Here is a 17718-nt window from a genome sequence, read left to right as displayed (position 1 = left end):
TTTTGTTTCTCTTTCTTCCCTTTGATGATGTCGCCAAAGTAGCTTTTGGCGACACTTATCCCACTAGCTCCATTGTAATGCCTTGTAATTATTCTGAAAATCAATGGAATTCTATTTTGCTTGATGATTGATATCGAACTTTTTAATTTCAGTTGATATTTGATAACTATACTCCAACTCCTGCTCCTTCCGATATTTTGCCTACTTCTTCTCGCTCGAGGAAAGTGTTTGTTAATACTGAACTTGGTGAAGATTCCTCGAGTGCGAGTTTATTGCAAGATTTGGAAGAACTTCGGCAACAACTTCAGTATGCGAAGAGGCAAACACTTGTGATGATGGAGCAATCTCGCAAGGCATCCGAAGCAGAAAAAATTGCACTTCAACAAGCTCAAGAGGCCATGGCTGCCAAGGAAGCCGCCGTTTCTGAAGCTGAGAAGGCAACTACCCGAGAGAATTCCATGCTTGAACTGATGAATGAGGCCGCTGCCGATATGTCCGGTATTTTATTTCGAACCAAAACTCCTTCTATCTTTCTGTTGTATCCTTTTTGAGTTTTTCGTGCTGTCGTCAAATAGGTTCCTTTCTCGATGCTGCGACTGAAGATGAAAGGGTAAACACGAGGACCAACCTTCTTGTCAACCTTTCTCTTGACCATGGTTGTCTGTTCTGGGCCACTCCAGAACGGACCCGACAAATTGTCAGATTTCAAGACCGCGCCTGTCAAGATCACGATTTCCTGGATTTCTGTACTAGAACATTGTCTCTGGTTTACAAGACGATGTTTCCTCGAAACGAGGCACCCGATACTCTTCTTGGCTTGATGGAAAAATTTCGAGATGCTCCGCAAATCCATGGCTTTGTTCGGGCGCAACTTTCTGCTGGCGCCAGGTTTGCTATGATGATGATAAAAATCTGTTATCCCAAGTTTGACATGAGCCAAATTGTTTCCAAATGCATGGCCAAGATGGCGAAAAGGAAAAGGGATGTTAGCAAAATTGATGATCATGTGACCCCTGTTGCCGAAGATATGATGGATGAACTTCTTCGGATGGATTCTGAGTTCTTCGTGAGGGGCGGCTATGCTGAACATAGTACTCGTACTGTAAATCGGATGACCATAGACAATATACTAGGGCATAGTTGATTTTTCTTTTTCTCTGGTCACGCTGAGTTTTTCTCAGGAATTGTCTCTTGTATGTTGTGAACATGTTCTATATTGTAAAATTAATAAATATTTTTATTTTTCCTCATCAAGCCCCCGAGTGTCTTTGTGGCGAAATTCTTTATTGTATGTGCGAGGTTTTGAACCAAGGCAACTAAATTATATTGAATATACTATATTTGCGGGTACAAGCCCCCGTGCCTTGTTGTTGATCGCTATCTTGTATCTTTGTTTATTTTGCGAGGTGTTTTCGCACCAAGGCGAAATATTTTCGGAGATATGTATTGCAAGTCTTACGCACAAGCCCCCGGGCCTTTCGAAGAAAAAATATGTATCTCGACTATCTTTATTATATTGCAGCACCGCGAGCCCGCCTCATCAAAAACATTTTCCGGCCCCACTCGGTGCCCCGAAAAAGGAAAAGAGTGCGTGTGAAAACTCGCGGACGTTTCAGTACATTGTATTTTTACAAGGAGGACTATATTTTGACACTAAGCGTAAAAACGCCTTAGCTGTGCCACGTTCCAGGGGTTTTTCTCGGGAACCCCTGACTTCTTGTCCTTGATTCTGTATGCTCCTCCTTCGATGACTTCCGTGACGATGTAAGGACCAAGCCATGGTGACTCGAGTTTTTCAGTGCTCTGTTGATTGAGTCGTAGAACTAGATCTCCCACCTGAAAGGACCTTGGTCTCAGACGTCGACTATGATAATTTTTCAAGTCTTGCTGGTACTTAGTAACCCGTGATAGTTTTTCATCCCGAGCTTCATCTAATGCATCGACATCGTCCTCCAATGCTATTCTTGAGGTTTCCTCGTCATATTCCGTGACTCTCGGGGAATCATGCTCTATTTCGATTGGCAACACTGCCTCAGCTCCGTGGACCAGAAAAAACGGAGTTTCCTGTGTCGCTGTATTTGGTGTTGTTCGTATACTCCATAACACGCTGGGTAACTCTTCAGGCCAAGTATGTCGAGCTTTTGCCAGTGGTGCCAACTGATAGCGTGTATACACACGTCCGTTGGGAACCCCAAGAGGAAGGTGTGATGCGTATAGAAGCAAGTTTTTCCTCAGTAAGAAACCAAGGTTATCGAACCAGTAGGAGCCAAGAAGCACGTTGAAGGTTGATGGCGGCGGAGTGTAGTGCGGCGCAACACCAGGGATTCCGACGCCAACGTGGAGCCTGCACAACACAACCAAATTACTTTGCCCCAACGTAACGAGTGAGGTTGTCAATCTCACCGGCTTGCCGTAACAAAGGATTAGATGTATAGTGTGGAAGATGATGTTTGCGTAAAACAATGAAAGCGAGTATTGCGATGAGATTGTATTCGATGTAAAAGAATGGACCGGGGTCCACAGTTCACTAGAGGTGTCTCTCCCATAAGAAATAGCATATTGGGTAAACAAATTACAGTTGGGCAATTGACAAATAAAGAAAGCATAACAATGCACATACATGTTATGCTGAGTAGTGTGAGATTTAATTGGGCATTACGACAAAGTACATAGACCGCTATCCAGCATGCATCTATGCCTAAAAAGTCCACCTTCAGGTTATCATCCGAACCCCTCCAGTATTAAGTTGCAAACAACAGACAATTGCATTAAGTATGGTGCATAATGTAATCAACAAATACATCCTTAGATATAGAATTGATGTTTTATCCCTAGTGGCAACAGCACATCCACAACCTTAGAGGTTGCTGTCACTCCCCCAGATTCAATGGAGGCATGAACCCACTATCGAGCATAAATACTCCCTCTTGGAGTTACAAGCAATGACTTGGCCGAGCCTCTACTAGCAACAGAGAGCATGCAAGATCATAAACAACACATAGATAGATTGATAATCAACATAGCATAGTATTCATTATTCATCGGATCCCAACAAACGCACATGTAGCTTTACGGATAGATGATCTTGATCATGATAGGCAGCTCACAAGATCAGACAATGATAGCACAATGAGGAGAAGACGACCATCTAGCTACTGCTATGGACCCATAGTCCAGGGGTGAACTACTCACACATCAATCCGGAGGCGACCATGGCGGTGTAGAGTCCTCCGGGAGATGATTCCCCTCTCCGGCAGGGTGCCGGAGGCGATCTCATGAATCCCCCGAGATGGGATTGGCGGCGGCGGCGTCTCTGGATGGTTTTCCGTATCGTGGCTCTCGGTACTGGGGCTATTATCGACGAAGGCTTAAGTAGGCGAAGAGGTATGTCAGGGGGCGTCACGAGGGGCCCAGACGCCAGGGCCGCGCGGCCAGCTCCTGGGCCACGCCGCCCTGTTGTCTGGCCACCTCGTGGCCCCACTTCGTTTCTCCCTCGGTCTTCTGGAAGCTTCGTGGAAAAATAGGACCCTGGGCATTGATTTCGTCCAATTCCGAGAATATTTCCTTACTAGGATTTCGAAACCAAAAACAAGCAGAAAACAAAGAATCGGCTCTTCGGCATCTCGTTAATAGGTTAGTGCCGGAAAATGCATAATAATGACATATAATGTGTATAAAACATGTGAGTATCATCATAAAAGTAGCATGGAACATAAGAAATTATAGATACGTTTGAGACGTATCACCAACAAGCGCTTCTTAATCCCGTTGCAGATAATGCCATTGGCTTTTTCGACTTGACCATTGGTTTGCGGGTGCGCAACTGATGCAAAGTGTAGTTTGATGCCTACCTCTACACAATATGCCTTGAATTCCTTGGATGTGAAGTTGCTACCATTGTACGTTGACGATGCTATTAGGCACTCCAAACCCGAAGACGATGCTTTTCACGAATTTGACGACAGACGCCCCGTCTGGTGAATTTATCGGCTTGGCTTCTATCCACTTGGTGAATTTATCGACAGCGACGAGCATATACTCGTATCCTCCTGGCGAAGCTTTATGTAACTTCCCCACCATATCGAGGCCCCATTGAGCAAAGGGCCAAGACAATGGTATTGGCATCAGTTCTGCTGCCGGAGAATGAGGTTTCACGGCGAATCTCTGGCACGCGTCGCAAGTTCGTACTATCTCCTTTGCATCCTCTATTGCTGTCAACCAAGAAATCCGGCTCTGAAAACCTTGGCTGCAATAGCTCGACTGCTTGCGTGGTGGCCGCAGATTCCTTCGTGTACATCCTTCAAGATCATCCTTCCTTCTTCGAGTGTAACGCATCTTTGTAGTACTCCCGAAATACTTCGTTTGTACAATTCCCCTTTGACCACAGTAAAGGCCTTCGATCGCCTAATAACTCGCCTTGCTTCCACTGGATCGTCGGGTATCTCTTGCCTTAGGATGTATGATATATAGACCCGCATCCAAGGTATCTGCACCATCATCACCAAGTCATGTTCCTCTTCTTCTTCTTCCTCTGGTGCTTCTTTGGTAGCCCCCGAGGGTTTCTTGTCCTTATCCTTCTTTTTTGGTTTTGTCGCCTTCGTAGATCTTTCTGCTATCTCTTCCCAAAATACGCCTGGTGGAATTGCAAGGCATTGTGACCCGATGTTTGCGAGAACGTCGGCTTCATCATTGCTTAGCCTGATGATGTGATTTACTTCGCATCCATCAAACAACTTCTCAAGCTCATTGTACACTTCCTTGTATGCTATCATACTGTCATTGACTGCATCGCATTGGTTCATGACTTGCTGAGCCACCAACTGCGAGTCGCCAAAGATTTTTAGTCGAGTTGCGCCACAAGCTTTCGCCATCTTCATCCCGTGTATGAGAGCTTCGTATTCTGCCTCATTGTTAGATGCGTTTGGGAACGTCATCCTCAAGACATACTTCAGCTTGTCGCCCTCAGGTGATATTAGTATCACGCCTGCTCCAGCTCCTTCTAATCTCTTGGACCCGTCGAAGTTCATAGTCCAAGTTCTCGATAAATCCGGTGGTCCTGTATTTTGTAACTCCATCCACTCTGCGATGAAGTCTGGTAAAATCTGCGACTTTATTGCCTTTCTTTTTTCATACGTGATGTCCCGAGGGGAAAGTTCTATTCCCCAAAGGGAGACACGGCCCGTAGCTTCTGGATTGTTGAGTATATTGGACAAGGGCACCTCATTGACCACTATTATCGGGTGTGCCAAAAAATAGTGCCGCAATTTTCTTGCGGTTGTAAACACTCCATATGCTAGCTTTTGATAATGAGGGTACCTCTGTTTTGAAGGCGATAAAACTTCGTTGACGAAGTATACTGGCCTCTGCACTCGATGGAGTTTTGCTTCTTCCTCTCTTTCAACGACAAGTGTTGTACTTACCACCTGAGGTGTGGCCGCAATGTATAACAGCAGAGGTTCTTTTTCTTTCGGCGCCACCAAGATTGGTGGTGTCGAGATTTTGCGTTTGAGATCCTCAAAGGCTCTGTCTGCTTCTTCGTTCCACTGGAACTTCTCTCCCTGTTTGATCAAGGCGTAAAACGGTAACGCCTTTTCCCCCAACCCGGCGACGAATCTGCTTAAAGCTGCGACTCGCCCGGTTAGCTGCTGTATTTCTTTTAACTTTGTTGGCTTTCTCATTGTTGCGATGGCCTAGATTTTTTCGGGATTTGCTTCAATCCCTCTTGCTGAAACTAAGAACCCGAGAAGTTCTCCTGCAGGGACGCCGAAAGAACACTTTGTCGGGTTCAGCTTGAGACAGAACTTGTCGAGATTGTCGAAAGTTTCCCTCAAATCCTCGATTAGTGTGTCCCCCTTTTTTGATGTTATGACGACGTCGTCGATGTATACTTGTATGTTTTTCCCGATCTGTGTTGCTAAGCACTTCTGCATCATCCGCTGATATGTTGCTCCCGCGTTCTTCAAACCGAAGGGCATTGTTCGATAGCAGAACACGCCGTAAGGTGTGATGAACGCTGTTTTGACTTCATCTTCTTCTTTTAATCTGATCTGGTTATAACCAGAGTAAGCATCCAGGAAGGAAAGACGTTCGTATCCTGCCGTGGAGTCGATAATTTGATCGATCCTCGGGAGGGGAAAGTGATCCTTTGGACAATGTTTATTGAGACACGTGAAGTCGACGCACATGCGAAGGTCTTTCGTGTTTTTCTTCGGCACCAACACTGGGTTAGCTACCCACGTGGCTTCTGTATGTAATTCCTTGATGAAACCAGCTTCTCTGAGTCTATCAATTTCCGACAGCATAGCCTTGCGGTTTGGTTCCGAAAAACGCCGCAAAGGTTGTTTGATTGGTCTCGCTATTGGATCCAAGTTTAGGTGGTGCTCGGCAAGTTCCCTGGGTACTCCTGGCATGTCAGCTGGATACCATGCAAAGATTTTCCAGTGCTTTCCTATGCGAGGTCCATATTTGTCGCAATGGACGTCGTCTTCTTCGGATCTGTCGGGTGAATCTGCACTTCCTTTGAATCCTTTGCAGTATTAAAAGTTGATTCCTTATTAGGCCTCCCTACATCTGGCAGTACATCGTAATCTGTCGTAAGCCTTGACTCCATGTATTCTGCTTGCATCCCGAAAGTTTCTGACAGTCGATGGAAATCCTTATCACATTTATCGGCTAGCGCAAAACTTCCTTTGACTGTAATTGGTCCTTTAGGTCCAGGTAGCCTCCACAATAAGTACGTATAATGTGGTACCGCCATAAACCTGGCATATGCTGGGCGCCCCAACAAAGCGTGGTACTGTGATGGGAAGTCTACGACTTCAAACTCCAGCCTCTCTATCCTGTAGTTTTCTCGAGTGCCAAACTGAACGTCGAGATTGATCTTCCCCAATGGGTAACTTGGCTTTTCTGGTGTGATGCCGTGGAAACGTGTGTCCGTCGGCTTGAGGTTTGCCAAGGATATATTCATCTTCCTTAGTGTATCTGCATACATAAGGTTTAAGTTGCTGCCTCCATCTATGAATACTCGCGACACGTCGAATCCCGCGATTACTGCTGGCAAGATAAGTGCTGACTGCCCTGGTCGAGGGAGCTGCTGTGGATGATCCGCTATTGTGAAGCCAATGTCTTGCCCTGACCAATTGAGATACTCAACTGTTGGTGGAGGCATCTTCTCTGCCATGAACACCTGTCTCGAGATTACTTTCTGAGCTCTATTGGATGGCCTGCCTTTCTGAATCATCGAGACCGCTCCATGGGAGTTGGGATCAATGTAAGGTGGTGGCGTTGGTGCTGCCGCTATTCTAAGCTGATGTCGATTTTCGTCCGTAATTGCGGGAGGAGGTGGTAGGTGGATCTCACTCCTAGGTCCCTGAGGGTTTCGACTCAGTGCCTGAGCATTGGCTTGCCCGGCGAATTTCAGCATTGCTTGGAAATTTCGGCAATCTTTCTGCAAATGCCCCGACTGCATCTTCCCGTTATTGTCGACATAGAAATGCATCTGGCACGGGCCGTTCATCATATCCTCGGGAGACACGAAGGGTCTCTGAAACCTAGGCCCATTGTTTGGCCTACTGCTTCAGAAATCATCTCTATTGTCGCCTCGCTGCTCATTGCTCCTTTGATAGTCATCTCTGTTGTTTCCTCCAGCGCTTGCTCAAAACCCAGCCGAGATTTGGCCAGGTGCATCATAACTCGAAAATTGTCGAGAAAATCGTCGTCTATTTTGAAAATTTCGACTGCGGTCCTCCTCTGGTGACCTGTGTCGTTTATTATGCACATCATCCTCGCCATTTGCCAATCTATTTGCTATTTCCATTAAAGTTGATACTGTCCTTGGGTTGGTTCTCCCCAAGTCCTCCACAAAATCTCCTCGTCGAACTCCTGCTACAAACACATCTATCGCTCTCTCGTCAGGTATGTTTTCTGCCGAGTTTTTGATGATGTTCCACCTTTGGATGTACTTCCTCATTGACTCATCATGTTTTTGTCGACACGATCTCAATTCCTCAAGTGTCGCAGGCTTTTTGCAAGTTGATCGGAAGTTCTTGACAAACACGTCCTCAAAACTGTCCCAGCTGTCGATGGAACCTGGGAGAAGTTTCTTTATCCATGATCTTGCGGCTGCACTCAGGTGTACTTGGATGCTTTGCATGGCTGTTGCTCTGGTTCCTCCTATCAGCTTCACAGTCTCGAGGTAATCGATTAACCAATCCTCTGGATCTTGAAGGCCGTCAAACTTTTTGAAGTTATCGGGTAACTTGAATCCTGATGGGACTCGATTTTTTCGGACCCGTCGCATAAAACACGGGAGTCCACACATATCTTCTTCAGCAAGTTCTGGTGAACGCCGATGTTCTCTTCTCTCTTGTCGTACTCTATCTACCCTAGACTGAGTTGCCGTATCTCTGACTCCACTTGCTCTTGCTGGATCTTGCACTGCTGCGGTAGGTCTCGGACTATTTTGTCTTGCGGGTTCTTCGGGAGGTGTGGCTGCGAATGCTGCTCCCATGGCTCCACATCCTGCCATGGCCATGTTGTACAACGCCTCTCTTGGATCTCCGGGAGGTGGCCTAGACGCGAGAATAAAGGCTTGTGTCGCCATATACCCAGCTTCCGGTGTTTTGGGAATAATGTTCCCTCTCGTGTCTATTGCATAAAAGACATGTCGAGGTTTTGAACTAAAGTCTCTCTTTCAGCTTCAGGTATATTTTGCAGCCGAGATCTTGCTCTCCTTCGAGCTTCCCTGTGACTATCTCCCGAAGTTCCTGATTGTCGACTCAAATCCGCTCTTCGCCTGCTTGATGCGGAAGGTGCCTCCCTTCTCCTGTTCAGAGCCACTGTCTGTTTTTCCAATTCTCTTCCAGCTCGAGCGAGCCTATATTGGTAAGCCTGTAATTCTTCAGTCGTAGCAGTTTTCACCATTGGTTCTGAACCATCCATAGCTCTTGCGGCTCTATCCCATGCTGATTGTGGGAGTTGAACCCTGATTCGTGGTGTAGGCCCGACATATTTATTGCCCAAACCTCGCCTTAAGTCAGAGGGATCGACATATGGATTTCCCAAATCGTCGAAAGCCTCTGATGTTTCCTCCTGATCGCGACTTGCTTCTCCAATGGCGTAAATTTGATGATATTTTGAACTATGCACCTTGCTGGTTTTGGTGACACCATCATAGAGATTGGCGAAGACCTTTCCAACAATGATGGACTTGTCGATGAAGTCGAAGCTGTTGATGCTACTCGAGTCATCGCTTATATAGGAGTCCGCGGATGACTCGAAGGACATGTCGTTGAAGATCTTGGCGAGTTTTTCGCTTGCTCTGGTGCTGATGAAGCGTGGCGACAAAATCTCTTCGTCGCCTGACTCGACGGATGATGCTAAGCTTGAAAAATCGGGATCGACCGCCGATAATCCCGGCGAGATCGGAACTTCGAGACGGTACGCTCCTTCTTTCTCGACGCAGAAGTGAAACCTTCCAAACGTCATCTCCATGCATGGGCTCCTCCAGATACGCATATGCATCCAAACGGGAGGGCGGGTGAGGAACAAAATCAATGAGACCAGTTTCGATCTGTTTACCTCTGTCCATGATGTTGCTTGCTATCGATGAAGTCGACGATCTTGAACGTGCCATCGAGATCAGCTCCTTGTCGCCTCTAAATCCCACAGATGGCACCAATTGACAAAGGGTTAACTTGTCAATGCCTACAAGTAGTAGACTAGGGTTTCGTTGGATGTAGAGGGCAAGTAGATCTCGAAGGTTTCAGCCGAAAAGTACTCGACGATGTAAAAACTAGGGTTTGGGAAAACAATGATTCGATCCTCTCTTTGTCCCTCGACTCCCCCTTATATAGGAGGCGGAGCCGAGGGATTCGTAGTACACAAGTTTACAGAGTCCGGGAGGGTTTCTGACCCGTCCCGCAAGATTACAAATAACACTTCCTATTACAACTCTAGCTTTCCTTATCACCATCTTGGGCTTCCAAACTTTATATTCTTCGATACGTGGGTCTTCAGTAAACCCCGGGTACTATCTTCGGCAGGCCCATTGGGGATGCCTATGTCACCGACAGACTATGAAAGGAGGAATAGATCACATCAATACTATCATAGTAATAGTTAACTCCATAATCTACAAGAGATTACAATCATAAACTACGCCAAGTACTACATGATGCACACACTGTCAACATTACATCATGGTGGAGGAATAGAGTACTTTAATAACATCACTAGAGTAGCACATAGATTAATAGTGATACAAAGCTCATCATATGAATCTCAATCATGTAAGGCAGCTCATGAGATCATTGTATTGAAGTACATAGGAGAGAGATTAACCACATAGCTACCGGTACAGCCCTTAGCCTCGATGGAGAACTACTCCCTCCTCATGGGAGACAGCAGCGTTGATGGAGATGGCGGTGGTGTCGATGGAGATGCCTTCCGGGGCACTTCCCGTCCCGGCGGCGTGCCGGAACAGAGACTCCTGTCCCCCAGATCTTGGCTTCGCGATGGCGGCAGCTCTGGAAGGTTTCTCGTACCGTGGCTTATTCGTATCGAAGATTTAGGTCAGGACGGCTTAAATAGGCGCAGAGTCGGAGTCGGAGGGGGTCTGGAGGCTCCACACAACAGGGGGGCGCGACCCCCCTCTTGGCCGCGCCGCCACCATGTGTGGTGGCCCTAGGCCTCCCCTCTGGTCCCTCTTCGGTGTTCTGGAAGCTTCGTGGAATTATAAGATTGTGGGCCTTGATTTCGTCCAATTTCGAGAATATTTCCTTACTAGGATTTGTGAAACCAAAAACAGCAGAAAACAGGAACTGACACTTCGGCATCTCGTCAATATGTTAGTTCCGGAAAACGCATAAAATCATCATAAAGTGTGAACAAAACATGTAGGTATTGTTATAAAACAAGCATGGAACATCAGAAATTATAGATACGTTGGAGACGTATCAGCATCCCCAAGCTTAGTTCCTACTCGTCCTCGAGTAGGTAAACGATAAAAAGATAATTTCTGAGGTGACATGCTACTTACATAATCTTGATCATACTATTGTAAAGCATATTGAGATGAATTAAGTGATTCAAAGCAATGGTAAAGACAATGACTAAACAACTGAATCATATAGCAAAGACTTTTCATGAATAATACTTTCAAGACAAGCATCAATAAGTCTTGCATAAGAGTTAACTCATAAAGCAATAGATTCAAAGTAAAGGCATTGAAACAACACAAAGGAAGATTAAGTTTCAGCAATTGCTTTCAACTTCAACATGTATATCTCATGGATAGTTGTCAACATAAAGTAATATGATGAATGCAAATAAGCAAGTATGTAAGAATCAATGCACAGTTGACACAAGTGTTTGCTTGTAAGATAGAAAGAAGTAGGTAAACTGACTCAACATAAAAGTAAAAGAATGGCCCTTCGCAGAGGGAAGCATGGATTGCTATATTTGTGCTAGAGCTTTTATTTTGAAAACATAGAAACAATTTTGTCAACGGTAGTAATAAAGCATATGTGCTATGTATAAGATATCTTATAAGTTGCAAGCCTCATGCATAGCATACCAATAGTGCCCGCACCTTGTCCTAATTAGCTTGGATTTACATGGATTATCATTGCATAGCATATGTTTCAACCAAGTGTCACAAAGGGGTACCTCTATGTCGCCTGTACAAAGGTCTAAGGAGAAAGTTCGCATTGGATTTCTCGCTTTTGATTATTCTCAACTTAGACATCCATACCGGGACAACATAGACAACAGATAATGGACTCCTCTTTAATGCATAAGCATTCAACAACAGATAATATTCTCATAAGAGATTGAGGATTGTTGTCCAAACTGAAACTTCCACCATGGATCATGGCTTTAGTTAGCGGCCCAATGTTCTTCTCTAACAATATGCATACTCAAACCATTTGATCATGATAAATCACCCTTACTTCGGACAAGACGAACATGCATAGCAACTCACATGATATTCAACAAAGGTGAAATAGTTGATGGCGTCCCCAGGAACATGGTTACCGCTCAACAAGCAACTTATTAAGAAATAAGATACATAAGTACATATTCAATACCACAATAGTTTTTAAGGCTATTTTTTCCATGAGCTATATATTGCAAAGACAAAGGAATGGAATTTTAAAGGTAGCACTCAAGCAATTTACTTTGGAATGGTAGAAAAATACCATGTAGTAGGTAGGTATGGTGGACACAAGTGGCATAGTTTTTGGCTCAAGGATTTTGGATGCACGAGAAGTATTCCCTCTCAATACAAGGCTTAGGCTAGCAAGGTTGTTTGAAGCAAACTCAAGTATGAACCGGTACAGAAAAACTTACATAAGAACATATTGCAAGCATTATAAGACTCTACACTGTCTTCCTTGTTGTTCAAACCCTCACCAGAAAATATCTAGACTCTAGAGAGACCAATCATGCAAACCAAATTTTAACAAGCTCTATGTAGTTCTTCATTAATAGGTGCAAAGTACATGATGCAAGAGCTTAAACATGATCTATATGAGCACAACAATTGCCAAGTATCAAATTATTCAAGACATTATACCAATTACCACATGTAGCATTTTCCGTTTCCAACCAAATAACAATGAACGAAGCAGTTTCAACCTTCGCCATGAACATTAAAAGGAAAGCTAAGAACACAAGTGTTCAAATGAAAAAGCGGAGCGTGTCTCTCTCCCAAACAAGCATGAATTTATTCAGAGAATGAAAATAACAAAACGAAAATAAAAGCACACAGACGCTCCAAGTAAAGTACATAAGATGTGACCGAATAAAAATACAGTTTCAATAGAAGAACCTGATAAATTGTTGATGAAGAAGGGGATGCCTTGGGCATCCCCAAGCTTAGACGCTTGAGTCTTCTTGAAATATGCAGGGATGAACCACGGAGGCATCCCCAAGCTTAGACTTTTCACTCTTCTTAATCATATATCATCCTCCTCTCTTGACCCTTGAAAACTTCCTCCACACCAAACTCGAAACAAACTCATTAGAGGGTTAGTGCATAATCAAAAATTCACATGTTCAGAGGTGACACAATCATTCTTAACATTTCTGGACATTGCACAAATCTACTTAAAGTTAATGGAACAAAGAAATCCATCAAACGTAGCAAAAGAGGCAATGCGAAATAAAAGGCAGAATCTGTCAAAACAGAATAGTCCGTAAAGACGAATTTTTCTGGGGCACTTAACTTGCTCAGATGAAAATGCTCAAATTGAATGAAAGTTGAGTACATATCTGAGGATCACGCACGTAGATTGGCATATTTTTCTGAGTTACCTACAGACGGGGCGACTCAAATTCGTGATAGTAAGAAATCTGTTACTGCGCAGCAATCCAAATCTAGTATCAACTCTACTATCAAAGACTTTACTTGGCACAACAATGCAATAAAATAAAGATAAGGAGAGGGTTATGTTGATAAGGATAGACTTTACTTGGCACAACAATACAGTAGCAACAACTTCCAAGACTCAAATATAAAACAAAAGTGCTGTAGTAAAATAAAAAACATGGGTTATCTCCCAAGAAGTGCTTTCTTTATAGCCATTAAGATGGGCTCAGTAATTTAATGATGCACTCACCAAAAATAAGAGTTGAAACAAAGGAGAGCATCAAAAGAAAATAAGAAACACTTTTAAGTCTAACCCACTTCCTACGAAAAGGAATCTTGTAAATAAACAAATCATGTGGGCATAATGCAACAAGCATAGGAAAACAAGACAAGGGCAACTTCAAGATTTTCAGCAAAAAGAGAGGTGTTTTAGTAACATGAAAATCCCTACAACCATATTGTCCTCTCTCATAAAGATTTTCAGTAGCATCATGAACAAAGTCAACAATATAACTATCACATAAAGCATTCTTGTCATGAGTCTCATGCATAAAATTATTACTACTCCCAACATAAGCATAGTCATTCTTATTAATTGTAGTGGGAGCAAATTCAACAAAGTAGCTATCATTACTATTCTCATCAAGTGTAGGAGGCATAGTATAATCATAATAAAATTTATCCTCCATAGTAGGTGGCACCAAAAGACCACTATCATTATAATCATCATAAATAGGAGGCAAAGTATCATCAAAGAAAATTTTCTCCTCAATGCTTGGGGGACTAAAAATATCATGCTCGTCAAAACTAGCTTCCCCAAGCTTAGAATTTTCCATATCATTAGCAACAATGGTGTTCAAAGCGTTCATACTAATATCATTGCTACTAGCATGCAAATAAAGTTCCATAGGTTTTTTAATTTTCGCATCAAACAATCCATGTCTTAACTCGGGAAATAGATTAAAAAGCTCATAGTTGCTTTCCATTATGACTAACTAGTGAAAAACAAGAAACAAAAAGATGCAATTGCAGGATCTAAAGGAAATAGCTTCGAGCACTCACAACGGCGCCAGAAAATAACTTAGTTACCTGGGACCGGAGTGTGAATGCCTTTTACATTTCCTCCCCGTCAACGGCGCCAGAAAATAGCTTGCTGTCTACTGTTGGCTTCTTTTCCTGTAGACAGTGTTGGGCCTCCAAGAGCAGAGGTTTGTAGAACAGCAAGCAAGTTTTCCCTTAAGTGAATCACCCAAGGTTTATCGAACTCGGGGAGGAAGAGGTCAAAGATATCCCTCTCAAGCAACCCCGCAATCACGATACAAGAAGTCTCTTGTGTCCCCAACACACCTAATACACTTGTCAGATGTATAGGTGCACTAGTTCGGCGAAGAGATAGTGAAATACAAGTGGTATGAATGAATATGAGGAGTAGTAACGGTGCCAGAAAATAGCTTGCTGGCGTGCAGGAAGTAAAGATGCAGTAGAACAGTAAATAAGCGATGATTGCAGTATTTGGAAACAAGGCCTAGGGATCATACTTTCACTAGTGGACACTCTCAACATTGATCACATAATAAAACCACTCTACACTCTCTTGTTGGATGATGAACACCATTAATTGTGTAGGGCTACAAGAGCACCTCAATGCCGGAGTTAACAAGCTCCACAACATTCAATGTTCATATTTAAGTAACCTTAGAGTGCATGATAGACCATTGCAATTATACCGAGTACTAACATAGCATGCACACCGTCACCGACAGACTATGAAAGGAGGAATAGATCACATCAATACTATCATAGTAATAGTTAACTCCATAATCTACAAGAGATTACAATCATAAACTACGCCAAGTACTACATGATGCACACACTGTCAACATTACATCATGGAGGAGGAATAGAGTACTTTAATAACATCACTAGAGTAGCACATAGATTAATAGTGATACAAAGCTCATCATATGAATCTCAATCATGTAAGGCAGCTCATGAGATCATTGTATTGAAGTACATAGGAGAGAGATTAACCACATAGCTACCGGTACAGCCCTTAGCCTCGATGGAGAACTACTCCCTCCTCATGGGAGACAGCAGCGTTGATGGAGATGGCGGTGGTGTCGATGGAGATGCCTTCCGGGGGCACTTCCCCGTCCCGGCGGCGTGCCGGAATAGAGACTCCTATCCCCCATATCTTGGCTTCGCGATGGCGGCGGCTCTGGAAGGTTTCTCGTACCGTGGCTTATTCGTATCGAAGATTTAGGCCAGGACGGCTTAAATAGGCGAAGAGTCGGAGTCGGAGGGGGTCTGGAGGCTCCACACAACAGGGGGGCGCGGCCCCCCTCTTGGCCGCGCCGCCACCATGTGTGGTGGCCCTGGGCCTCCCCTCTGGTCCCTCTTCGGTGTTCTGGAAGCTTCGTGGAATTATAAGATCGTGGGCCTTGATTTCGTCCAATTCCGAGAATATTTCCTTACTAGGATTTCTGAAACCAAAAACAGCAGAAAACATGAACTGGCACTTCGGCATCTCGTCAATAGGTTAGTTCCGGAAAACGCATAAAATCATCATAAAGTGTGAATAGAACATGTAGGTATTGTTATAAACAAGCATGGAACATCAGAAATTATAGATACGTTGGAGACGTATCACCGCCAACTGCAACTGGTGTCGATTCGCATCTCTAATTGCGGGTGGAGGCGGAAGGTGGATCTCGCTCCTTGGCCCCTGGGGGTTTCTATTCATTACCTGCGTATTGGTATGCCCTGCAGATCTCTGCATTGCTTGAAAAGTTCGACAGTCCTTCTGCAGATGCCCTGACTGCCTCTTTCCATTGTTGTTGAGGTAAAAGTGCATTTGGCATGGTCCATTCAAGAGGTCCTCGGGTGATACATACGGCCTCTGGAACCTTGGTACATTATTTTGTCTATTGGGACATGAGCCATTGCGCTGCTCGCCACTATTTTGATAATCATCTCGATTGTTTCCTCCGCTGCTTCCTCGAAATCCAGCCGAAATTTGGCCGGGAGCATCGTAATCTGAAAACTGTCGAGGGAATCATCGTCTATTTTGAATGTTTCGGTTGCGGTCTTCCTCAGGCGACCTGTGTCTTTTATTGTGAACAACATCTTCTCCATCCGCCCACCGATTTGCTATTTCCATGAGCGCTGATATTGTTTTTGGGTTGGTTCTCCCCAAATCCTCGACAAAGTCTCTCCTTCGAATACCAACAACAAATGCATCTATTGCCCTCTCGTCAGATATATTCTCTGCCAAGTTTTTGATGATGTTCCACCTCTGGATATATGTCCTCATTGATTCATCGTATTTCTGCCTGCAATCCCTCAACTGCTCCAATGATGCAGGTTTCTTGCATGTGGATCGGAAATTCTTCACAAAGATATCCTCAAAACTTTCCCATATGTCGTCAGACCTAGGAGACAGCTTCTTTATCCATGATCGTGCGGCACCACTTAAGTGTACTTGAATGCTCTGCATGGCTGTTGCTCTAGTTCCACCCATCAGCTTCACCGTCTCGAGATAATCAACTAGCCAATCCTCAGGATCTTGCAGGCCATCGAATTTTTTGTAATTATCGGGTAGTTTAAATCCTGATGGAACTCGAGTTTTGCGGACTCGTCTAGTAAAGCACGGGAGTCCACACATATCCTCATCATCCTCTGGTGAATGCCGACGTTCCCTTCTTTCCTGTTGCGCTCTGTCCACCCTTGCTTGAGTTGCTGCGTCTATTGTCCCACTCGTTCTCGCGGGATCTTGCACCGCTGCAGTAGGTCGTGGACTATTTTGCCTTGCAGAACCTTCGAGAGACGTGCTTGCAAACGCTGTTCCCGTGGCTCCAACTCCTGCCACGGCCATGTTATACAGTGCTTCCCTTGGATCTCCAGGAGGTGGTCTGGACGCCAGGATGAAAGCTTGTGTCACCATGTATCCAGCTTCTGGTGTTTTGGGAATAATATTTCCCCTTGTGTCTATCGACATAAAGGACATGTCGAGGTTTTGAACTAGGTTCTCCCTTTCAGCCTCAGGTATATTTCGCAATCGAGATCTTGCCCTGTTCCGAGCTTCTCTATGACTGTCTCCTGAAGTACCTGATTGTCGGCTCAACTCTGCTCTTCGCCTGCTTGAAGCGGAAGCCGCGGCTTGTCTCCTATCCAGCTCAATTTTCTGTTTTTCGAGTTGCCGTCTGGCACGGGCGAGTCTATATTGATATGCTTGTAACTCTTCAGCTGTCGCAGTTACATTCATTGGCTCTATGCCGTCAATGGCTCTTGCAACTCTATCCCATACTGCCTGCGGAAATTGCACCATCTCTCGCGTTCTAGGCCCG

The sequence above is a fragment of the Lolium rigidum genome, chromosome 2 (assembly GCF_022539505.1).
Source record: "Lolium rigidum isolate FL_2022 chromosome 2, APGP_CSIRO_Lrig_0.1, whole genome shotgun sequence".
NCBI lineage: Eukaryota > Viridiplantae > Streptophyta > Magnoliopsida > Poales > Poaceae > Lolium > Lolium rigidum.
This window is presented reverse-complemented; position numbering follows the sequence as displayed.